Here is a 19,947-nt window from a genome sequence, read left to right on the forward strand (position 1 = left end):
CTTGAGTAACAGCTACTGACTTTTAAAGGCCATTTAGAATGTGTGACAGGAAACAAATAAAAGCATCCACTTAACGTTTTGAAAGTTATTTTCATTTAGCAGAAAATGAAACAAAAGTCTTCACAAACATTCCACTGCCATGGTTTTAATTTTGTAATTTCAACAACAAAACCTTTAAAATTATCTTTTTTAGGTCAGCTAGCTAGTGAATATGTAAAGTAAGCATTTCTTGAGTCTGCTTTGTGGTAAGTGACCTTGGCTCTGAAGAGCATATGCCTATTTACTTTGTTGTTTTTTAGGTATTTGAACCATTAGAAATCGCTATGAAATAAAATGATGCATCTAGTGTTCTAGTAAGATTTTATGTTATATGGAAACAGAGAAAGGTTAGCACTCTCCTTTACAAGGATGGAAGAAACCCTTGGGCCTGACAACACGCATACAGTTAAGACATTGCTAACCATTGTTTTTATAGGTGATGGGGATTAAGGAGTGAACTTGTGATGAGCAGAGAGATATATGGAAGTGTTGAATCACTATATTGCACTAATATTACACTGTATGTTTACTAACTGGAATTTAATTTAAAAATTTAAAAAGAACCCAAATAATTAAGATTTCTTGAAAGATCACCTTGGGATATTATAAAAAAATATGTAGTAACTATTATGACACTTATATAACAGTTGCTATTTTAAGTACATTTCAAGTATGAACTTATTAACACTAAATAATCCTGTGAGGTCAATATTATCATTATCCCTATCTTACAGGTGACATAATAGAGGCATCAAAAGGTGAATTAACTTGCCTAAAGTTACACACATAGTAGTAGTAGAGTTGGGATTTGAACCCAGGTCGCATAGCTCAACAAATAGAGCTCGATGCAGTTATTTGGCTCAAATGAATTAGCTTTGTCCTAAAATGTGAATATACTGGACAGCAAATTAAAACTTCTAGCTAATCCAACTCATTTTTTAGAAGTTGTGTTAGATAAACTATTATTACTCATACTTCATAGGATTATTTCATCAATCACCTCATATAGTTTAGCCAAATATTTCTTCTGACCTCACACTATATCTCCCTGAGAAGATTTTCCAGAGACAATTTTGGCGTTTTTATAAGACCTAACATATACAGAAGACTTTTTCTAAGACAGATATTATTCTAAGCATTTTTTTTCCATACATTAAATCCAACAGTAACCTTTGAGGTATATTCAGTTGCCGACCTCTTTTTATAGGTGATGAGACTGAGGCAGAAAAAGGGCAAGTTCAAATTTGAAAAGAATATAAAACACAAGCAGCCTAATTCCAGAAAGAAGACATGATTATGAGTGAAGAAAACTGGATGTTGAATTTAGTGAGCTTGGATTTAAATTCTACATCATAGTGCCACTGAGAGAGAGGGGGGAGGGAGAGCACTGTCTGTAGATAAGCTAAAAATAGTCAAGCCAACAAAAAGTTGGCCTGCTTTTTATCATCATGCACAGGCTAATTTTTTAATGGTGGGGATAAAATACTCTTCCCCACTGAGGTGGGATGCTCCCACCACCTCTACATTTCTTTCACACATTGTTATCAGGACCAACCCTTATTAGATGTTTTGAGCCTGAATTAATGACATGAAAATAGGGTTAGAAATAGGTGGCCCACAGAACTGTGGTAAATAAGAAAACACAGTGAAATAAGAAGTTGCAATATAGTCACTCCAAAATACTAGGAGTCATTTAATTTGAGGCAAAAGTATATTGCATGGAGCACTGGGTTTGGTGCATAAACAATGAATTTTGGAACACTGAAAAAAAATAAATTTAAAAAAATTCTATCACATTTGGCTTCTGAAAAAGTTTCCAGTACTTGGCCAGCTCTATCTCCCTCACATTAACTCACTGCCCACACTCAGGGAGCCCAAACAAAAGTTCATACAAAGTCTGGTGAAGGTGGGTGGTGCAGACTTTCATTCTACATCTGCCATACATACAGACTTTGGAAAGTGACCTATAATTTCCCAACCCCAAAATACTGATTGTAGAATTTTGTGTTCGTTTTTTTTTTTTTAATTTCTCGTGACTCAATTAATTTATAAATAAAATGAGAAGAAAATATTGGGACCTTAATACCATGCAAAAGATATAGCACATTCCTCAAGGTCATTATCTATGTGTTTATTAAACAAATAGTATCAAACACCATGAGCAAGGCATGCCCTAGGTTCTGAGAATACTTGTTTGCTTTCTATGACTGCTGTAACAAATTACAACATACTTAATTGCTAAAAACAGCAAAATGTATATTTTACTTTTGTAGTTTAGAAGTCTAACGTTATCACTGGTTTAAAGCAAAGTTGTTGGCTGAGCTGCTTTCCTTTCTAAGGCACTAGAGGAAAACCCATTTTGTTATGTTTTCTACCTTCTAAAAGCTACTCATATTCCTTGGCTCATGATAGCTTGCATCTTCAAACCAGCAGTGTTCGGTTTAGTCTTTCTCCCATTGAATCATTTTGACACTGATTCTCCCACCTCCTTCTTTCACTTATCAGGACATTCGTGATTACATGACTTTCACCCCTTGATAATCTGGAACAATTTCCCTATTTTAAGGTCAGCTGATTACAGGCATAATTCTATTTGCAATTTTAATTCCCCTTTGCCATGTAACATACTAAAAGGTTTGGACATCTTCGTGGACGATTACTCTACCTACTGTATCATCTCTGTTCACACGGTACTTAAAGCTTATAGAAGAGAGATTCTGAATACCTGAGTAAGCAAATAATATGTATTTCAGAAACTATGATACATGCTATGAATATTTTGTGGTGTTATGAGTGTTTAAATCATGGAGAGCTAATCCAGATCAGAATTTTTCTTGGTTATGTTTGTCTTGACATTTAGAGGAAAAGTGTAGTTCAATCAGTGAAGGAATCAAGGGAGAGTTTTCTCATAGAACCACATACAAGGATTTAGAAGTAAAAGAAAGCATGAGACTTGGAGGAGTAAAACAAAAGATAGTGAGCCTGGAGCAAAATGAGTCTAATAATTCAACTTTAAGCCATTACCAATGATCTGTAATATTCTACTGGTTGAAATGTTAAGAATAAAACAAGGAATAAAATTTGGGTTCTTCATTTTAAAGCATATCTTGCAAGTAAAATCTTCAATAGTTCCGTATAATTTTTAAGAGTGTTTCCAATCATTTGTCACTTATTACACTTATAAATGTTTAGTAATTTTTCTCTATTATCATTTGACTTTCACATATACTAGCATAATAATTCTGTCCATGTAAGTATTAAAGATTTGTTCTTTTTTTTTTTAACAATTGAAAGAAATAAGAGGAAACTCTACCTATTAAGAGTATTTCATGGGGCGCCTGGGTGGCTCAGCGGGTTAGGCCGCTGCCTTCAGCTCGGGTCATGATCTCAGGGTCCTGGGATCGAGCCCCGCATCGGGCTCTCTGCTCAGCGGAGAGCCTGCTTCCTCCTCTCTCTCTGCCTGCCTCTCTGCCTGCTTGTGATCTCTCTCTGTCAAAAAAAAAAAAAAATCTTTAAAAGAGTATTTCATTATCTAAGCTCTTTCCAAAGAGGGTGAGATTTTGGGGTGAGATTACTATTTTTTTTAAAGGATTTCTTTTCTTTTTTTTTTTTTTAAGATTTTATTTATTTATTTGACACAGAGAGAGATCACAAGCAGGTAGAGAGGCAGGCAGAGATAGAGGGGAAAGCAGGCTCCCTGCCAAGCAGAAAGCCCAATGTGGGGCTCGATCCCAGGACCCTGAGATCATGACCTGAGCCTAAGGCAGAGGTTTAACCCACTGAGCCACCCAGTGCCCCAAGAGATTACTATTTTGATAGTTTCAATTCATTCCTTCTTTTCTCCATTCAGAAAGTATCTCCTGATCACTGACCTTATCAAAGCACTATGAAAAGTATAGGGTTCTAGTGGTGGATATAGTAGATATACTTCCCCTCTCTGTGTCCAAAAATCTGTTCTATTTGTTATTGCAGTGCACAGATTAAATAATTCTATCTGTCTGGTCTGATGAAAAACATATTATGGAACATAAATAACAGTATCAGGAGCTAGTTGTGTATAGAATATTTAAAAAAAAAACAATAAATAACATGTTATCAATTTATTCTGGAAGGCAGCTGGAAAGGGATCCAAATCCCTAAAATTAAGTTCCTAGCCCCTAGCATGTGGTAACATTTCTTATAGAATCTGTATTACCATGTAATTTATTACATTAAAAAAAATTTCCCTATCACCTGTCTTCCATTTTAGTATAAAAGCTTTTTAGAGGCAAGTACCATATATTTATTTGTCTTTTTTCCTAAGAAATGCAGTAGTGTATGGAATATAGTATATATTGAGAATCTTTAAGCTGAAATCAAATATCATTTAGAGGAATTAAATCATATTGATGGGCAGTTGATTTATGAAAATCTATGCCATTTCTGTGCTACTTCAATATATAAAACTTTAAGAAATGATACATTCAGATGGAGAGGAGAAGGGAGTTGAGGGAAATTGGAAGGGGAGGTGAACCATGAAAGACTATGGACTCTGAAAAACAATCTGAGGGTTTTGAAGGGGGGGCGGGTAGGAGGTTGGGGGAACCAGGTGGTGGGTATTGGAGAGGGCACGGATTGCATGGAGCACTGGGTGTGGTGCAAAAACAATGAATACTGTTATGCTGAAAAGAAATTTCAAAAAATATAAAAAAAAAGTAATGATACATTCATCATTTTAACATAGTATTTAATGGTTTAAGATATTTAAACTTATGCATCAGTAATCCAAGTGCAAGTAGAATAAATATGAGTCCATACTATTTCAGCAATAAAAATAGATCTGTTCAGATCAGATCAGAATAGAGCTTTTTAAAAACTTCATAAATCTCATAGTTCAAAGACATTGCTGTTGTGTTAATTTCTATGAACCATGCCATTCATGAATCTATAGTTGATTGGGCTATCTCGTTTCACTGTGACTCTCAGGAGTTCTGTTTGTAATTACTGATGATACTAGTTGAAATATTTTTTATAACAATTATAACAAAATTTCAAATTTTCAAATGAATTTAACATTCTTTCCAGAGATAAGGCTGTTTTATGCTGGTAAACCTGAAAAATAAAATTGATTACAATGAACAGAAGAGAAAACCTTCTACAAGATGATGTATATTGGGGGGTACCTGGGTGGCTCAGTGGGTTAAGCCTCTACCTTTGACTCAGGTCATGATCTCAGGGTCCTGGGATCGAGCCCCACATTGGGCTCTCTGCTCGGTGGAAAGCCTGCTTCCCCCCCCTCTGTCTGCCTCTCTGTATACTTGTGATCTCTCTCTCTGTGTCAAATAAATAAATTAAATATTTTTTTTAAAAAAGACGATGTATATTGGATAAAATATATTAAGTATATTAACCTTTCAATAGGCCAGAATAAGGTGAATAATATCTTTTTGTGATAAAGTCTGGCTTATAAGAGGAAAAAAATTATACTTACAGTTAATTTAGTAATCGTTTATATTCACGGTGTTAGACAATAACAAAGGTCACTGCCATAACACAATTAAAGGAACATAGAAGACTGATAACATCTGTTTCTGAATTTCATTCATTGGTTGAGTAACCCTCCTAAATTAATACAAGTTCTTTGACTCTCAGATTCTGTATCAGAAAAGTGGAATTATACTGCCATGGAATTGTTGGGGAAATCAAATGAGATTATATATGTGAAGTGATCAATAGAATGCTTAACACAGAGAATTCTCACTGTTTGGCAGCTGATATGCTCATTGTTAAGTAATTATTACCTGACCATAACATTCTAATATAGTTCTATTACTGTACTATTTGTCTCCTTAATAGTAGAAGTTAAGAAGGCCAAACTAATGAAGAGGGATAGAAAAAGTAATGCAAAGTATTTTCTAACCTTGGCATTTTTGAAGCTTTGGCTGTGACATGATATTGACCTCAAGGCATGTGTTTAGAGCCTTTCTGGGTTTGATGTTTCCCGACCTTCTCTGACATTCTTCTGACCCTCCCAGCAGTTTTTCTCCAGTGCTCTTCAACATTTCCTCAGCTTTCTGGCTGTGCTTCAACACTCTTGGAAATTTTCCCTAATGATTCATGAAAAAGCATGTAGAGTAAGAACCTCAGGGTCACAGACCTAGAAGAGGGGATTCTGAAGGGCAAAATATGACTATCCAATAAAAAAGTTGTTCATGATTTAACAGAGAAGTTCTAACTAGAAGAAAATATCACTGTACTGAATAGAATAAACATGAGGATTTTGTAGAGTTAAATAAATCATCTAAAGACAAGAAAATTGAACTGTGTAGGAGTAATTTTTGTAGTGGAATTTTCTATTCTAAAGGTGGTTTTTCAGGTTGTATAGTTCATATAAGGTCTTTCCTATAAACATGTATGAAGAGAGGTTGATATTTCCAAAACAAACAGTATCTTTGTAATTTCCATTAGAGATGCGATAAAATAGCTATAACATAAACTGAGGCCCAAAGAAAGATCACAGTTTTAAATTCAAACTTTACCATAAGGATATATTTGTCATAGTAAATGTTAATAAAGATAATTTTCAAAATAAATATTTTAAAAGAAACTCATAAGAAGCACAATGTGGATTGTAAGATAAAAGAGCTTTAAAATGGGCTGAAATGGTAACTCACTGTGATTAAGCAATAACTATAAGTATATAACACTTGTGTTTCTCCTCTACTAATGGCCCTATTTTGGATGGCACCTTTTATGTTGGACAATACACCTTTCCCTGCCTGACCTGGAAAGCTGTCATGATTTCTTGTTTGTCAGTTTGTGCCAGATGTACTAAAAATATTTTCAGAAGTGAAAAATCAGGGCTGACTGCTGATATCCTCTTGGTTCAGTTGTAGTACCCTTGAATCTGCAGGGTGCTAATGCCAACATTTACCCAAAGGCATGGGCAACTCTGCAGAAACTGACAAGGCCAGTTTCTGAAGTCTAGTTTTTTGAGAGTTCACATAGTTATATAAGACCTCTCATGTATCAGCAACTACCAGAGAGTTTACCACACACTCCCAAGTCCTATTTCTAAATAGGCAGAATGCCACTTCTATCCTTATTAGTCCAAAGCCATTTTCTTTCTCTTTTTCCTCCCTCTCCATTACTTGATTCTCTGGACTTAGCTTTTAATAAAGGTTTGGAAGAGTCCATGGTTCCTTGTTACCATGCTACTTTGATTTTCCAGTCTTCAAAACAAACAAACAAAACTTTACTAAAAGATTTGTAAATGACTTAGCTATTGAAAAGCAGATGGGTATGATAGAAAGTGGTTTCATACACATACCTCAGCAGTTTCTTAAGGTTAAGCATTTGATCTCTGAGAAATCGTGTATCTCCCTCTGTCCTTGCAAGATAGCATCCTGACCCTAAGTTCATCCATTCAGCAAATACTGTATTTACCGAACACAAGATACTGTGTTAAGTGAAGTGGTGATCAAAATAATATGGTTGCTATTTTCATGAAAATCACAGAGTAGTGGGAAGGATAGACAGAAAACAACTATGCATATAATTATTATTTATAAGATAAAAGAACAAAAAGATATACATGGATTCCACACCAAAACAAGCACTAATACTCTATCTATGCTCTGAAAGCTAGAAACCTAGGCTGCTAGGAACTCATGTATAAAGACCCTAAATCAAATGAACAATTACAGTGGAAAAGGCAAGAAGTAACACAGTGATGAACTAGACTCCATTCCTCATGTCAGGAACTAATAGTTTCTTACTAAGAGGATAAAGCTAGCTTTATGGAGAAGATGATATTTAGATTGAAACTTTGGGAGAAGGATGATAAAGAAATATGGTAAAGGATACTGGCTACCAGGCTGAAAGAGTAACTCCACATCTGACCCTTATTTTATGCCCCTTGGATTCCAGAACTAATCTGGTTTACAATTTCCATAATTCCTGGTGCTTTGTGGTGACTGCTCCCTACCTAGTGCCTGGGGTGGGAGATAAAAAGAGCAAAAGACCATTACTTCTATCATTATTTAGTTGAGTAAGATTTTTTTTTAAACCTCAAAGAAATCCTTAAAATTTTAAGAAAATATTAGAAATAACCCAAAGTTTAGAAGCTAATGAAGTTGGAAAAAATGATGCTTATTAAAACTTAATAAAGTTTAGTCAAACTCACTGATACTTGGGAAACCCCAGCTCCTGTGTTCTTTCCCTTAACTTAAAAAAAAACCTATCTGAGGGACTTTTATTCAAACTTTAACCATTTTTTCCCTAACTCTTCCCATTTTGGTTCTAATTCTTCAAATGATAGTGGGTACATAAAAATTAAATTTTTAAAAAAGATTTAATTTATTTGAGGGAGAGAAAGAGTGAGAGAAAGAGAAAGCACAAGGTGGGGGCAGGGGGGGTGGTCAGAGGGAGAAGCGAACTCCCTGCTGAGCAGAGAGCCTGTTGTGGAACTCTCTCCTGGGACACTGAGATCATGACTTGAGCAGGTGGCAGATTTTTAACCAACTGAGCCACCCAGATGCCCCATAGGAGTTAATTTTATTATTATTTTTATTAAATATATGTGTACATTATGTATAATGTATCCATATTTATCTGAAAAATATATGGATGCAATCTGTTAGATTTACATGTCTGATGAAATTCACAACACATTTCTTATTAAAATGAAAAAGAAAAAGATTGATAATTAAATAACTTATTCAAGAAGACTTGAGTTCTGTATCCTTATAGAGTATGCATATCAGCAGGAGTCTATTACATCTCAGTAATACTCCTATCATAATTGGAAAGTTAGCCACTAAAACTTAATTTTCACTATTAAACTAGAAAGACAATATTCTTTGTCAAAAGGGGGTTGTCAAAAATTAGGATTTAGGTAATTTAGATGCTATTTTCATTACCAGAATATCCTTACAGAAGACATTGTATTAATAATAAATAGCTGGTGTATATAAATGTTCATTGATGTGTACACATGTGTGCCTGACTTGTCCCTTCTAGTAAAAGGTGTCTTGTTTTAAAACAAAAATGCATGTGCAATACTATTGTAACTAATAAATCATGTATGAAAAATGTGAAAGATGGCATTATATATCAGTCAGTGCTTCTTTGTATAATTAGATATATTTTCTTCAGTTTCTGCAGACCATCTATGACATTTTTGTTTTAAAAGTTCATTCATAATGTAAATGAATAATGTATTTTCCCATGATGGACACCCTGAACACTCATGTCATGTCACTGATGATGGGGCTGTCAAAAATGCAAGAAGAGAAATGATAACTAGAGGAGTTATTTTTACCCCACCAAATGTTAAGAAAAAAAATCACTAGGCATTAGCGTTGGACAAACACTTTGCCCACTTCTACAATTTATAGGGATCAACTTTCTAGAAAGCCATGGATGCCTCCCATCTGTTGATTTACTCTCTAGGAAGGAGGAAATTTCAGTTTTGCCACTACATTTTCATGTAAGAGTAAAGGAGGAATTTATCTGTGGTAAGACACTGGGAGCAAGTAAAACTCTGTAACATGTAACCCACTGAGGAATTTCTTTTTTTTTTTTTTTTAAAGATTTTATTTATTTATTTGACATAGATCACAAATAGGCAGAGAGGCAGGCAGAGAGAGAGAGAGGAGGAAGCAGGCTCCCTGTGTTGGAGAGAGCCCGATGTGGGACTCGATCCGAGGACCCTGGGATCATGACCTGAGCCAAAGGCAGAGGCTTTAACCCACTGAGCCACCCAGGCACCCCCCCACTGAGGAATTTCTTAATAGAAAGTGCCATTTTGGAATTAAGTAACTATTTTATAGTTAGATAAGAACTATATATAACTATATATAAAACTATATAACTATATAACTATATATAATTACAATATAGTTATATTTTGTAACTATTTTAATAAGGAAGACTTTCCTATTTAATTATTTTTTTTTAAGAGAGAGGGAGAACAGAGGGGTATAGCAGAAGGAAAGAAAAAGAGAACCTTAAGCTGACTCCAAGTCCAAGGCAGGGCTTGATCTCATGACCTTATGACCATGACTTGAGCCAAAATCTTCACCTACTGAGCCACCCAGGCACGCCAGGAAGACACATTTTTGAATTTGGGTTTATTTGACAATTCTGGGCAAAGTCAAGTATTTTACAATATATATTTGCAAGACATAAGAATATATTGAATAATGCATATTTTTAAATAACTCCTTATTTATATCATCCCATTCTGTTCTGAGAACAGTCTTGCTATGCAGTGTATGCATATGTCATATTATTAACCTGGTTATAATAAAACAATTTATAGGATAATGAGAAGTAAATCCCAACGTTTCTAACTTTTAATCTGGTTTTATTATCATGATAGTTAAAACTCTCCTCTGAAATATTAAATAATGGAAATAAAAAGTATGCATTATTTTTAAATGGTTCAGGAATCTCTTAAATTATCTAGCTGTTAGTATCATCCCTTCCCTATATTTTAAAATCCTTATGTGGCAATCTTTATATTATAGAGATCACCTTACATAGCACAAAATGTATACTTAATAAATATCTGTTAAATAAATGCACAGTATTAATGGACTTTGTTTTAGTTTAATTGTTTTACTATCTTATCGCCTTGTATTTTTTCCCTCCATCAGAAAATAGAACTCCCCTAGCCTTCTAGTCTCAGAATATATAAATGCGTCTTTTTTTTAAAGATTTTATTTATTTGACAGAGAGAGAGAAAGAGGTCACAAGTAGACAGAGAGGCAGGCAGAGAGACAGGGGGGAGCAGGCTCCCCACCAAGCAGAGATCCCCATGTGGGCCTCGATCCCAGGACCCTGAAATCATGACCTGAGCCAAAGGCAGAGACTTAACCCACTGAGCCACCCAGGTGCCCTAAATGCATCTCTTTAATCCAGCTTATCAAACTTCCTTTTCATCTGGCTAAATTCCAGAGAATAGCTTTAATACGTCACAAAGTAATCAAAGCAAACTCCCAGGAATGGTTAGAACAAAGTCTGGAGTCCTATATTTAAATATATTGTAGTATGACATATGAAATTTTAAGGCTATGTTTCTAATTGGTATGGGAGTGTCTTAAATGTAATAAAATCCTAATATGTACACTCACTGCTGAAGAATATCTAATAGAAGTCTTCTTGAAGAAATACATTTTTCACCCCAAGATATTCATTATTCTAAATTTAATACCAATGCATGTGTGCATGCCCGCACACAATACAATACAACCAATCTTGTATGATGAGTTCTTGAGGAAAGGTAGATACTGAAGACATTATAAATCCTTTTCACTTGTTAGAACATAGAGAAATGAATTCCTACTCATTTACCACCCAACCATGTACTCCGAATCTTTTTTTTTTCTCATTCCTGCTACTAGTATCTTTCCCAAGTCCAATATACAAATAGATACACACTTTCAGGAGAAAGAAACTAAAAGGACATGTGTATACATCTTTAGGAACTGAAAGCACATCTGAACAATGCTGCTCAGCTTTTAAAAGCTCTTTATGTATATCTTTGATAGAAAATGGAATCAGATAATTAAAATAGTGATAATTTAAATGTTTTCTTTCATAGTTTTTGAAAGAGATTTGTGGCTTAAAATTTGGTAGTAGGTATGAACATGATCCCACAAAAATACAGATACCTGGTTCTGTAGTGGACAGTATAGGGGTATTAAAACTTTCTACTTAGTGATCTTTAACAGGTTAGTTGTTTCGTAGTTCTAGTTTCCTAATTAATAAATGTGAAATGTGAGAAAGGAACAATACATTCATTATGGATATATCCAGTATTTATTGATACAATAATATGGGGTAATAAACAGCCCCCAAACTCAGTGGCTTAATGCAGTAATCTTTTGTTATTACTTAGGAGTCTTTTGGTCAACTGGATGGTGCTACTGATCTAGACTGAGATTAATTTATAGTGTCTGCATTCACTAGTAAATCTGTAACCAGTTAATAGGTCTTTTGGACACCGGCTTGTCTAGGATACCCTCAGCTAGGATTCTCTATCTCTGCTTTACATGATCTTTCAACCTGGATTAGACTTCCTTTCCTCTTTCCTTTAGAATCCTTCTGAATGAATAAAAGTACTCAAAGGCCTGAGCTTGAATCTAAGCACACTGTTATATCTGTGATTTCTGTTGTCAAAAGCAAATCACCAGGTTCACCTAGATTCAAGGAGTGGGGCACAGCTGTTATCCTGTAAAGAGTGAGCAGAAAGTCCCATTGGAAGAGAGAAGTGGAGAATTGGGGCCATTTTTTTTCAATACATCTACTATTATATGGTTTTGTAAATTTTAAGTAAGATAATTTATAATATATATATAGTTCTTTGCAATGCTGCAGTCTCTTCATACCATCCTTTATTTTACAGAAGAGGAGACAGAGGTATAGAGAGTATAATGGCTTTATTGAAGGTGACCTAATAGTAAAAAACAAATTTGGCTTCAGAACCTAGACCTCCTGCTTCCTATGTACCTGCAAAGCAGCTCATTCTTGTAGAATGCTATAAATTATATATTGCAATAAATGAAGCAGATGGAACTTGATTATTCCATAGTTATGCCTTACAGTGTAGCAGTATGTATTGGTGATGATTTTGTTGCATTCTAATCCTGTGTAATTTAAGGGGCAAATTTTTATTTTATTACTAATTTTTAATACCACCCAATCTATTGTTATTAGCAAGCTGATCTTTAACCTGAAAAAGAGTCCAGGGAATATTCTTTCAGTTTTTACACACCTCTGACTGGAAAGCAAAAAGCACATCAAACATATTTTTAAAAGTGTCAACTTAAACCCTGATAGAATATCAGTGATACCTTATTGTTACTTAGGTTTATGGTATTTAGTATTCTTAGATTTCACTTTGTATTTGCTGTGTAATTTTAAAGGCTTCAGAAATAACATCTCAAATGATTAACAGTATTGGCAAATCTCAAATTGTCATTTGGAGGAACCACTGTCAATACTGTCTGAGATTCTTCTTTTAACCTTGATAAATCTTCCACTTGCACCAGATAAAAATGAAGCAACTCATGCTAGGCCTTTTGCCAATTATATAATAGCCAAGGAAAACAATGCTGTTGCTAAATAAAACCACTTCATGGTATGAAATGTAATTTTATTTGTACCATAATGTTATTATGCACAATTACAATTATTTCATAATTGTTAGTTCTAATGATGAAGATTTGCATTATTTAAGTGTACCTTGTATAAAGTGTTTAATGTATTTGTAATTCATGTTGGCATATTTTATTTATTGCATTCTAAAATGACTTTGTCCTTTACATATGGTTTTGCTTTCAATTTTTGTAAGAAAAAGTCCCTATGTTTCATTTTGTGTTGAAAAAGTAAAAACACATGCTTCCGTTTGTTTCCTTTTTGGATTAGCCTTATCCTTTTTTGAAAATTGAATTTGGGGGCACCTGGGTGACTCCATTGGCTAAGCCCCTAACTCTTGGTTTTCCCAGGTCGTGATCTCAGGGTCGTGACATTGAGCCCCACTTCAGGCTCTGCATTCAGTGTGGAGTCTGCTTAAGACTCTCTCTCCCTCTACCCCATCCCCCCCAAAAAAAAAATCTTAAAAAAGAGGAAAGAAAATTGATTTGGTGGGGTGTGTCCCTCAGCACTTCCTCATCTTTCTCCTCTGATTGTTTCAGTTTCTATTTGGACAGTCCTAGTGCCCATCAAATGTTTTACTGTTTTATCTTAATAAGACTATTTACCTTAGTACAAACATAAATAGAAACAATGATAAGCATTCTATATTTCAGCTTAATTTTTTAAAGTAGTACGGGATGACACCTCAGTTGTTTTTCCAGCCTACTGAATCAGTATCTCAGGGAAGGGGCTTCAGGATCTGTGCAGGATCTGTGCTTTTTAATGAGTGTCCTAAAGAATTCTTAAGACAGGAAATATTTATACTGAAGAACTGATATAGTAAACTAGACGTCACTGGATGTAAATTAGGATTTAAACTTAGTTTTGATTTGTATAACTCTCAGTAAATTGACTAATCATACCAGACCTCCTATTCTTATCCTATAAAATAATCAAAACACAAAATGTCATCCAAGTTTCTTACCTTTCATTCAGCGAATTTTGGAATCAAAAGGAAGTACATTTGGAAATGTAAAAAAAAAATTATACAAATATAAAATATCAATTTTCCTGTGCTTAAGACTGCTGCTGCTGTCTACTCTTTGGAGTATAGCCATTTACTTTTCTCAACCCTCAATAAAATTGGTTGATAGCTATATCTTTCTACTGTTCTATTTTGTTTTGAAGTTCAAGTGTGTGATTTAATAATCATAAGAATTTTGCACAACTGGGACACAAAAAATGTAAAATGCTAACTAGTATCAGAAATTGTATGCTTTCTGGGGGCGCCTGGGTGGCTCCGTGAGTTAACCCTCTGCCTTCAGTTCAGATCATGGTCCCAGGGTCCTGGGATCAAGCCGCGCATCAGGCTCTCTGCTCAGTGGGGAGCCTGCTTCCCCCTCCCCCTCTGCCTCTCCCCTTCTGTGCCTACTTGTGATCTCTCTCTCTCTCTGTCAAACAGATAAATAAAAATAAAATCTTTTAAAAAAAAGAAATTGTATGCTTTCTGAATAAATGTATTTCAAGTTCTTCTTAAAAAGTCATAAGTTTTGACCTAAATATAATGAGGATAAAGATGATTTTCTACATTTATATGTCATGTAGCATTGTCAAAATAAAATATTGATTTTTCATTGATAGAACGTAACTTACAGCATCATTTCTCTTCCTGCTGAAATATTACCAATTAAATAAAACATGAGCTCTAGAGACAGTTTTTGCTTTCATTTCTCTCTGTTGATTTCAGAACTCTCTGTTCAGTCTCCTAGAGCATACGCCAAACCAATTTCTAGCTAGTGTATTTTATGCATTCTGGCACTTTGAATACTGACACAAACCAAATTTCTGAATAAGTTAGACTATCAGCAAGGTCAGTGCTTCAGTATTTGGGTTCACTAGATAAGCTTTCATCTTCATCAGGAAAACAATACAAGGGCAGTTATAAGGTCTTTGGTAATGAATAATAGAAAAGAATAAGGAAATTAAATAATATAATTAAGTTTGGCAGAAAAAATGAGAATAAAATTGAGTATATTCAAATTTTAGGCAAATCAAATACATCTGAACTATATTGTATTCTCAAGGATGAGTAAATAAATAATGGTTTATGCTACTTATCAAATAATCCATTCTGGAACAGACTGATGTTTTTATTTCTCCAAAATTCAGTCTCTCTTTTTGCTAATAGAAGTCTATATGTCAAACTTCTCTATACTTCTTTAATATGCCCTCTCCTCCCTCCCCAGTAAAAGAAGATACCATGTTTTTGCATGTGTGTGCTCCTCTTGGAGGTAGGTGAAGACAAGGAATACTGAGGAGTACCTCTGCACTTTCCTTGGGATCTCTGGGAAGCAATAAGTGTACTGACAGTGTAATGATTGTCTTCTTTATCTGTAGCTAATCATGGCAGCAAGGATAAAGGAGGAAAAAGCATAAACATGCAAAAGAGATATTTCTAAAGGAGAGAAGGAAACAAGAAGGAGGAAAGTCCTATTCTCGGTGCAACCATGCGTGAACCAGGAGTGGGCTCTGGGCATTTGTGCCTCAGAAAAGGGACTAGTTAATGTATGAACCATTCTAAATTTCCTATGATCTCTGAAACTGTTCTCATGGAGGATCTCTTTGTGGGGGGAAAAATGTTGAATGATTACGGTAATATTTGAAACTATAAGGTAAATCACTTCCTTAAACTGAAATTAGGGCCTCTGCTGACACTAGCTTTTTGAGGTTCTGATGTGAAAGTGTGAATGTACATGTGATGCTGTTCTGTTTTTCAGAAGGGTCAGTAAGTTGAATCTTTGCTAAGCTATTCTAATTGAGATTAAAACCCCAACTTTGTTGGAGGAGACAGCAAAATAGGGTTAGCAGGCACAAAGTTTCCAACTCCAGTGATGCAGAAGTTTTATGTGTTGGAGTCTCTGATATCTCCATGAAAATGGAGTTTGTACCAAAAAACAAACAAAAACAAAACAAAACAACCACAACAACAACAACAAAATTTCTTTAGTATTTCATGTTGAAATTGCTAAGGAAGTGAACCCATCCAGTACTAGTTATCATTAGCTGATGTTCTATGTTCTGATGTTCTCATGTTACAATGTTCTGATTGTTCTGATGTTCTGATGTTCTGATGTTCTGATGTTCTGATGTTACAATGGTGTGTGTGTGTGTGTGGTGTGCTTGGGCAAGTGGAAAGGTCTTAAGAACAATTTCAGGATAGCTTCTTAATAGCCCACTGCTTTCCTGTAAGAGCAGAATAACCCTGTTTATATATTTATACATTCTCTTTCATAACCCTGTATGTGTATTTATCTTTGCATGACTGAGAGAATTTGTGTATAAAGATAGAGGAAGCACATAAAAAAAGCTCATCCATCAACAGTTTTTGCAGCTTTATAAACACTGAAAACTTAATGTGAATACTCTGTTGTTGCCATTTGCATTTCCTCAATCATTGGATGTTAGATCAGTTGATGTGTTTTTAAAGTAATTATAGCACAAAAGTGTCTACTGTTGATTATGACAAATGTCTGTCAAGCTGTGAACTATCTAGAGAAGTGTTCAAATCTATTAAAAACTCTAATGATCTTTTCTATAATTTATTTAACTCTAGGCAGAGGCTGATGTGGCAGAATTAAATTTAATATTATTCAGCGATACTAGATTATCCCAGGAGCTACCACTGACAAATTCAAAGAAAAAGGGGAAAAAAAAGAGAATAGTTTAAAAAAATACTACATTTACAATTTTAAATAAATAAAACTAGAAAAAAGTTTTTTTAGGTATATATTAATTCATTTCAATTCTTTCAAAGAATCACTGAGTGCTTAATCTGTGTTAGGTACAATGTTGAGTATTGGAGACTCAGTGAAGAATCAGCTACTTTCTGTACTCTTGGGGGTTTTAAAATTTGTTTGTGAAGACTGAGAAGTACAGTGTCAAATATAATATAAAATAAAAGTGTTATTAGGGTAAGAGGGGCATGGGGGAGGAACAACTAAACGAATCTTAATTGAAAGAGTTCCTGGAGGAAGGGTTATTTAAATATCTGGATGGTATAGAGTTAGTCTGTGGAGGACAGAGGACAGCAGAAGAAAAAGCTATTTGCAGCTGAAACTATAGCATACACAAAGGATCAGCAGAATCAGTCTTACAAAATCAATAAACTGAAAATCATTCTGTATGCTACAACATGAGAGTGTAAGATAAAGATCTCAAAACTTGGGATGTGAGAGTGTAACAGGATCTTAGAAGATGGAATAAGAAGTTTAGGATCTTTGGGATCAAGTGAACATTTTTAATTAGAGGAGTGATATGACCAGATGTGTATTTAAAAAAAAAAAAAAAGAAGGAGGAGGAAAAGAGTAAGTCTCTTGCAGTTATGGGGAACAGTGAAATGAAGGAAGACTGGATAAAAGGAGACCAGATTCAGCAGAGAGATAATTGTAACAAATTCAAGGATAGCACTTGCAGTTCCCTCTTGGACAACTGGGGGTTTAGTGGTTCAAATCACCAAGATCAGAGACATAGGGAGAGCAGGTTTCTCTGTGTGATGAGATGGAGTTAGGTTTCAAACTTTATGAATTTGAGAATTCATATAGGATAGTCTCATGGGAAAGAGTTGGAAGGCATCAGTGTGGAAAAAGATTTATGGTCAATGCAGAGATTAAGAGGAGTGACCACTTGTCAGCCATACCCTGTTGTAGTTGATGTTAAGAGATGGGAAAGCAAGACATGAACAGTTAACCAGTTCCCCTCCAAATTACTGGCAGAGACAAACAGGGAGCAAGTAGGGATTCTTTCAAACTTTTTTTTTTCCTGTTTCTGTATAATCTGATCAAGATGACTCGGGTTATTTATTGCTTTGTATTTATTTCGTACTTAGAATACTGATTTAATTTAATTTAATACTGATTTAATTTCGTACTTAGAATACTGATTTAATTGTCTGACCTCAATGACCTAGGAAGTTTGCTGTTTTATATTTATCACATATATCAGCCAGTATAAAAGTCTCACTCACACGGTCTCAGTTCCCTATTCTTTTTATTCCCATGTGTTTGTGGATGTGACTGCAGAGTGCCTTTGCTTTCAACAGCCTGCACCTGCAGCTCCTGCAGCTTGCTTTCTTCAAAGGCCCAGAAAACCAGACATCCTAGAATTTTGTACCCTTCTTTTGTGGCCTCCAACCAAGGACTGGGAGATGTGGGACCAAGAAAGCTCCAGATTTCTTTGCACAGGTTAGGACAATTCTGAGGCACAATTTACATCATCTTGAGGATTCTGCCTAGTAACACAACCTTGGTTGGCTTGCTCCCCTCTGTCCTGCTCTTTCAACTTTTTGCTGTTTCCTTAAAGTATTCATATAATAAATCACTTTCTTACAAATCCCCATCTTAGGCTTGACTTCTGGAAATCTATACTAAGACATATTATTTTCCTGTTTACCTTAATAATCTCCATGTCCTTCTCCATGCTGGGTCACAAAGACCTATGTAATGTGTGATTCCATCTCAACATATAAATCTGAAACAATGTACTTGATGGTTTCCAAGGTAGTCTTGTCTCTGATCTTTGGGTTATATTGTATAGAATAAGCATTCTAAGTTTTGAATTCATAATAGAGGTAAATATTCTATATATATGTATATATACAAACTTGGAGGAATTAATCTACTTCTATTTTTCAGGGGATTTTCAATTCCAACTGACAGAAATCCAACTAAAATTAGATTAAAACAAAAAAGGTAACTAATTATCACATTCAACTCCCATCTCCAAAGAGTGAGACTGACCTCAAGGCATTACAGAATTTGGGATTCAATGGTATCCTGAGAAGGCAGTCTTCCTCTTGCATGTTTTGCTTGTTTGCTTCAATTATGTTCATTTTGACAGGTTCTTTCTGTGAGGAGATACAATGGCTGCTGGAAACCTTAAGCCTACAGTGTCCTCATAAATCTGTTTCCACAGCTGCTATAAAAAAAATGCAATTCTTTATATTCTCTTTGGTGATGACCTATTTTTTTAAAATCTTGGTCTCCAGTAGTTTTTAGAATTTTCTCTCTTATTCCCACTGTTGTGCAGTTTCACAGTGATTTATCTTGTTATGGGATATTTTCTTAATTTATTGTGCTGGACTCTACAGGTTCTTTTAGTCTAGAAACTTCTGTTATTTAGGACTTGGAATCATTTTCATATTATTAGATGGAGAGTAACTTTACTTCCATTATCCTTTCTCTTTTCCTGAAATCTGAATTATTTTAATCAAGCATAATGAGATAATTTTCTTAACATTTCTATTTTTAATTTCATTTTTTTGTTCTATTTTGTGGCTGATAATTTCAAGTTTATGTGTCACATTTACTATTTACTATTATTTACCTCCTTATTCTTAAATTCTAATAACTTTTTTCTTATTATCTAAAATTTTGTTTTCTAGAAAAGTGTTCCTTTATTTCCTGGATTCACTATCTTTTTAGGATAATTTTTTAATGATCCTACTGATTCCTATATTTTTTCTCATTTATTCCAAATTTCTTTATTCTATTGTTACTTTTTGTCTGGTTTTATATCTCCAGGAGTTTTCCGTAAATTTCTGGTGATTTTGGGGTATCCTGTCATAGTTAAATGTTAAAGTCAAAGAAACTAATAGAAAAATTCAGTGTATCTGGACAAAACTTATTGATGGATGAGTTTTACTTTATGTTGATCAGATAGAAGTCTCTCTCTGGGGGCGCCTGGGTGGCTCAGTGGGTTAAGCCTCTGCCTTCGGCTCGGGTCATTATC

At 34.7% G+C, this 19,947-nt stretch overlaps 1 pseudogene; it reads left to right on the forward strand.

The window, feature by feature from the left end:
• The first annotated feature begins 363 nt into the window (after positions 1 to 363).
• LOC125096684 (uncharacterized) lies at positions 364 to 472 on the forward strand (annotated as a pseudogene).
• Positions 473 to 19,947: the final 19,475 nt, after the last annotated feature.

Source organism: Lutra lutra, chromosome 3, assembly GCF_902655055.1.
Source record: "Lutra lutra chromosome 3, mLutLut1.2, whole genome shotgun sequence".
NCBI lineage: Eukaryota > Metazoa > Chordata > Mammalia > Carnivora > Mustelidae > Lutra > Lutra lutra.